The 6089-nt window shown below is 40.7% G+C and overlaps 1 non-coding gene across 1 annotated transcript; it reads right to left on the bottom strand.

Moving 5' to 3' along the window:
• Positions 1-236: 236 nt before the first annotated feature.
• On the bottom strand, positions 237-355 carry LOC142935178 (5S ribosomal RNA). The gene has a single exon (XR_012947790.1). It is a non-coding gene; the product is annotated as a 5S ribosomal RNA (ribosomal RNA).
• Between the last annotated feature and the right edge of the window lie 5734 nt (positions 356-6089).

Here is a 6089-nt window from a genome sequence, read left to right as displayed (position 1 = left end):
GGATACAGGAAGCATCGGACTATTTGCAAAGCATCATTTCCAGCATCAAGCGGTCCACGCGGGATTAAAAACATCTCACATCTCAGGTCAGAGTCAGACCCCAACACTATTTTGTTGCACTGTTGCGTTGGTGTTAACTGAGCTGATATCATTTGAAGCCGTTCCTTGATCAACCAAAATAGTAGCTTTTTCTGCTGTTAGGGGCCAGTGCTTGTCTTTTAAAAAAAAATTTCTAGAAGTTACAGCACCTGGTATTCCCAGGCTGTCTCCCATCCAAGTACGAACCAGGCCCGACTCTGCTTAGCTTCCGAGATCAGACGAGATCGGGTGCAATCAGAGAGGTATGGCCGTAAGCCAGTGCTTGTCAACTACCTCTCATACCAAAAAATCCATGAAAGAAATGAATACAAAATTCTTTAACAACATAATTTTCTGATCCAGGGCTCAGATTTGTTACAAAGCTAATAGGCACTATGCCAGTGAGGATTGGCTCACCGCTCTGATTTCTCTGTCAGGCACTTCACTGTGTTGCACTCACCCACACATAAACATGAGCAGACAGAACACTCAGCTTGTTGGAGTTTAATGGCTTTTTACAAACCAGTACCTGGAGTTTCACACTCTAATAAGTTTGAGTGCAGTTAAATGTATTTTTTGTCTCTAAGTGCGTTAGTGTGCGTAGCTCAGTGTGTATCTGAGTCATGAGGATAAAGACAAAGCTGCTCTATCCCTTGTGAGTGTGAGATACCTGGCTTATTTACATGGAGCAGTCTTTGCCTGAATTCTCACCTTGTATGTAAATTAGTGGAGGAGAGGAAAGAGCAGTTCAGACCAGGTACTGTACCAGCCAACTGCTCTGCTACAGACAGACAGCATGAGGCTCTTCACTCATGTTTTACTCTTTAAATGCATAGTATGTCAATGCATGGGACATTTCCTAATTGTCATTGACTTGTTTTAGATATGATCTGAAGTAGTATGTCTTTAGATTCACTGTATATGAGGTATTGTTTAGACTTAACTGGTGGCAATAATAGATCACCCTTATCAAATCCTAAATGTTAGAAGGCCACTAAACATCATTAAACTATGATGCCACTTGGATCTGTCACTAGCCTCTGCAATGCTACCACTGCCTGTCCAAATAATTGTTACCCTAGTTATGCCTCCACATGTCGACGGCTCACAGCTACTAGTGCTAACAGCATGAGCAGTGTAAACAACAGCAACAGCGTTGACAGAGCTACCAGTGTTTACACAGGGGGAATCGGAGGGTGGGCGATGCACCTCCGCAACACCGCTGTCGGTAACCACCGTATGAGCGCAGTGAAGGGCGGCGACTGTGAGCTAGCCAGTGGGGCACGCACACGAGCGGCTTCATTCTCTGCTCAGGACTCCACTATATCTAAGCTGTATACCTTACATCTTAACCATTAAGGTTCAGTCAAAGTGTGTCAATGGTAGACTCAGTGACATAGGTAATTCTAAATGAAGACATGTCTACGTGGTTCAGAGAGGATACTTCACAGCTGATGGAACATGTGGATTCACTGCTTTCAAAACTAGTCCTCAAAGGACAGGTCTAGATAGTTGGAACTATATTGATCATATACTCACTCCCCCTCTGCTTATTCTGTCTCTCTACGTGTTCCTCCTCACCATATGGCTCTATAGCATCCACTACTCAGTGAGAGGGCAACAAGGGCCAAAATCCACAAATCTCGCCCCATGCAAAAATGCATTGGGACGTTGAGCTGAAGCTAATTTAATGAAAGCTTACAGTCCAGTCTGTCATATAACATCTCTCTGTATGTTTGCCAGGACTATGTTGACTGGTCTGTTGAGAGGTGGCAGAGGGTAGCGACATAACCACAGTGCTCCCACACATGCACACACAAACCTTTGCTCCACACAGAAGTGCTTCCACTAATTTCTACTGTCTGATTAGCCAGCATGAGTATAGCATGACGTCCTGATTAAAAATGTGACAGTCCTGATTGTCAAGCTTCTGTCCTTGTCACCATCATAAGACTGATTCAAAGTGTTTTTGGGGTCAGGAAATGTCCTTTTAAATGTGATGGCTGTACATTTTGCATAATGAATAAGTGAGGTTGTACAGGGACCTTAGAGAGGTTTGACAGCTTTGATCAGTAACTTCAACATCTCTGTCTCTCTTTGTGTCCCTCAGATGTTGTAAAGAAAAAGAACAGTTGCAGACTTTCAAAGAACAGGCAGTGACAGAAAGGCAGAATTCAGCCTTTTCATGTCTTTGTATTGAGACTCTGACGACATACACTTATTTTCTCACATACCTCTAGTGAACTATAACCATGCAAATAGTTTTGGTTTGATCTGCACCACGTTTTCTGATGATTCTCTCTGAAATGTTCTGCCTTCACCCTAACACAATGGAGAGGAATTTCATGTTTTAAAGCTAAAAGCATTGCAAAAACTTCTCCGTCCCAAAACATTGTCCTTTTTACTCTGGAAAATCCCCAGCCACATTATCCACAGGTTTTATAGGAACTATTTCTGTCATAGAAAGCAGAACTACTAAAACTCCAAAGGGAAGTCTCAAAATACAGCCCTGTCTCTGAGGAATCATTTCATATACTACTAATTTGTTGCAATGTTTTTTGAGGAGAAACTTAATTGTTGCCTAGATTCCGGTCCCCAGCAATGTTTGTGTACTGCTCTGAATTCATAGGGAGGTCAGGGTGGATGATGGTTTAGCAAAGCTCAAGCCAGCAACACTTGTGTCCTGTGTGGTTCTGGTGAGAAAAAGATCGAGTTAAATGGTACGAGAAAAGATCAAGATTTTACTTAAATGTCAATATATCAGTCTAATGCTCAAGTCTATTTTTTATTTTTCTATACTTAATCCAGACCTTGATCTTTCCTAACATAGTGCTGAGAGTGCCTAAATATAACTATGTTCTTTAATATTGCATTAGCAGATACTGTTGGAAAACAAATAGGTCTGCAGTGAGCATCGTACTGATGCTTAATATGTTCTTGCGTTTGCGTCAATAATTTCCTCTTTATGTTAACTAGTACAGTGCTCGTTCTAGACCCGTCTGTTCAGATTGGACCAAATGCTGAACCTGTGGTGTTGCTGCTTGCAGCTTTGTCCAGCTCAAACAAACAACTTCACATTCAACACTACCTTGCTTTTGTCCTAAGCAACACACATGCCATTGCATAATTGCTTCACATACCCAAGTCAAGACTTCTCTCAGTCAGAATCACGAGTGAAATAGACCTGCAGTCTAAGAAACGGGAAAAGTCAGGGTCCTATTGTTGCATGGGTTATTACATTGAACAATCTGTCAAAATAGTAGTTCTAGTGCTAAGGATATTTTGCATGGCACATCCACGCTTTCAAGGCTTTTCAAGCTCACTTTGACATGCAGACTGGAGGAGCCGGGGATCAAACCGGACCTGCTCTACCTCTAAGCCACAGCCGCCCGTCCTTAGTCACCTCATACAGCTCGCACAGGCAGGCAGTGTCCCTCCCTTTAAGAGTGAGAGCCAGCTTCAGGGTAACCTGTGCCGTGTGGTGGTTAGCATCTTCCCAGAGAAAGTCTTTCCTGGTGTGTGTGTGCGGTGTGCCATCACATGATGTAATGATGTAAGTGGGGTCAAGTGTCAGCCCATCATATTTAACGTTGCCAGTACGTTGTCCCAATGTTTTCAGCACTTTTTGGAGATGTGACAACGTCACTTTATATCGCCCGGATGTTGCATGCAACATCCCTATTAGTTGCAGGAATGTCGCTCCAAAGTAATTGACACGTTTCACGTAATGCACGTCGTTACTTCACAATCACAACGTTGCACATACTGCTTCTGTTTGAAAACTGCATAATATTCTCTGTGCTGGATGAGAAGACATATGTGACTTTCCTCCTGTGATAGTAGTTTAATATGTTGGCTTTTACTGCGAAATTTCTGTCTCTCTTCTCAAGACTTTGAAGAATTTAACACCCAGTCAAGACCATGGCCCAAAAATAGCTGTTTAATGTATGATTTGATGTCCTTGAGTTTGACATCTTATTTCCACACGTATGTGATGTGCTCATCCCTGCAGTGGATTTATAATTGCTCATGGGATGCATCTGTGACTCACAACATGGTCTGATTCACCAGGTTGCGTTTTATGAAACATGCTTTCCTGCACATGCTTACACACTTCAGAGGAAGTCTTTCTACAACATGAGGTTTTTAACTTTCTTTTAACTGGGTCAAGTCACTGAAGAAACAGATTTACAGTCGAAGCTCTAGAGGTAAAGAGTATTCATACAGTATTCAACTGTGCAGTCTAGCAATCATCTTGAGTCATGTGAATGTGCTATAATATCCATTTCAAGGCAGATGCAGCAGTATTGATTCCACCTACACAAAAGCTTTTTTGTATCATCTTTAGATTTCTATTTTGTGACTTTGCCTCACACCAAAGATTTGGATGAAGTTGTACAAAGATCCTGGACCAGCAACAAACTTAGGATGTCTTTTTTTTAACATCGTACATACTTAAACCCACTAAGCCTGGCAGAACAGACAGCATTTTGCAACAGGTCTTACACATCTGAAATTGGGCTCCAAATCCAGGAGCAATTTGAGTGATATTAATGTTTTTTTTAGATCAAGAATCTTTGGTTGTCCCACAGTTAAGTAAATTGTCCACTCTAAATCACCTGTTGCTCTTTATTCGTCAGCCCAGCTCCGGGATCAGCTCCTGGGATATTCTACGGACCTATGCGGTCTAGCCCGGCACAGATATAAAATATGGATGTGTAAGTCATTCAACCACTCATCTTCTTATAAAGCAGATTTATTTTGTGCATCATGGTTATAGAAGCCTTCAATATCCCGCAGGAATCTCTATTCACTTGAAAGGGCTTGTGTCAGTAAAAAATAAAAATGAATGAAAATAATAACTTTATTATTTAGATGACTAATCAAGCAGCACCCTTATGACAAGGTGTCCTGATAAAAACAGGATACATAATCTCTTCAGGATTTGTATTTAGACAGACCCACTCCAAATCCAGATTTCATACTAAATATAAGTTTGATTGTTGTAAAATGTATCACAGGGCTTCAGTAAGACTTCATCATGGTCATAGAAATGAAGTTAAGATCATAATTCAATAAATTATTACCTGGCAGACTGAAGGCCAAAGGAAAGTGATTCTGCATAGAAATAAAAAAGTGTTTTTAACCATGCCCTGTGATCACGTGTGTGTGTGAAAATGTTAGCCTACTCTTACTATGTGAGTATTTGCATGCGCGTGTGTGTTTGACAGACAGAAAGGTTTTGTTTAAGGTCAAATGCCATGGCTGATCCAAACAATCTGCAGCAGGGCTGCGGTGCATCTGTGACATGTGTCATATCCTATTTATTATTATAATGTCAGGTTGAAGGAGCATCAATCCAGTCAAAAAGGTCAATAGTTCACAATCCACTTTCAATTTAAAGTTTAAAGAGGCTGCACACTGTGAAAACTCTTTCAAGAAAGACATAGTGACCTGAACAGAGGAGAGACAAACATTATCACCAAAATGAATCATACCCAGGGACCACGATATCACATAGTGATGGTCTTATATTGTATATGAATACAATCTACTGTATTGTAGTGATATGGGCTGGGTAGTGCCATGAAATTAGTTTTCATCTTGTTGTTCAGTAATCAAGCCAATTAGAGGTAGATAGTTAATCTTGTATTACCATACAGGGCTCAGTATATTTTTTTGTTGTGTAACTGGAAATGGTGCATTTAACTTTTAAGATGACATGCATCAAAAACCTTCACCAAATTAAAAGAATCTTTATGTAGCATTTGGTGCCACAGCCGGATCCAACTGAAAGAAATCAAACATTTATTTGCTGTGACATTTCCTTTTTTATGACAGTTCAAATATGAGGAAATCATCAATGTGGTATAATGTAATTCAAGCTGACTTTCCAACATTTGCATAGTCATGGCCAGGGTCATCATGAATAGGATTTCATTTAACATTTGAGCAAACAAATTAAAAGATCAGGACATATTCAGTGTGTTACAATGTCATTTGGGCTGACT

The sequence above is a fragment of the Anarhichas minor genome, unplaced genomic scaffold, assembly GCF_050575085.1.
Source record: "Anarhichas minor isolate MPS153535 unplaced genomic scaffold, ASM5057508v1 ptg000071l, whole genome shotgun sequence".
NCBI lineage: Eukaryota > Metazoa > Chordata > Actinopteri > Perciformes > Anarhichadidae > Anarhichas > Anarhichas minor.
This window is presented reverse-complemented; position numbering and strand designations above follow the sequence as displayed.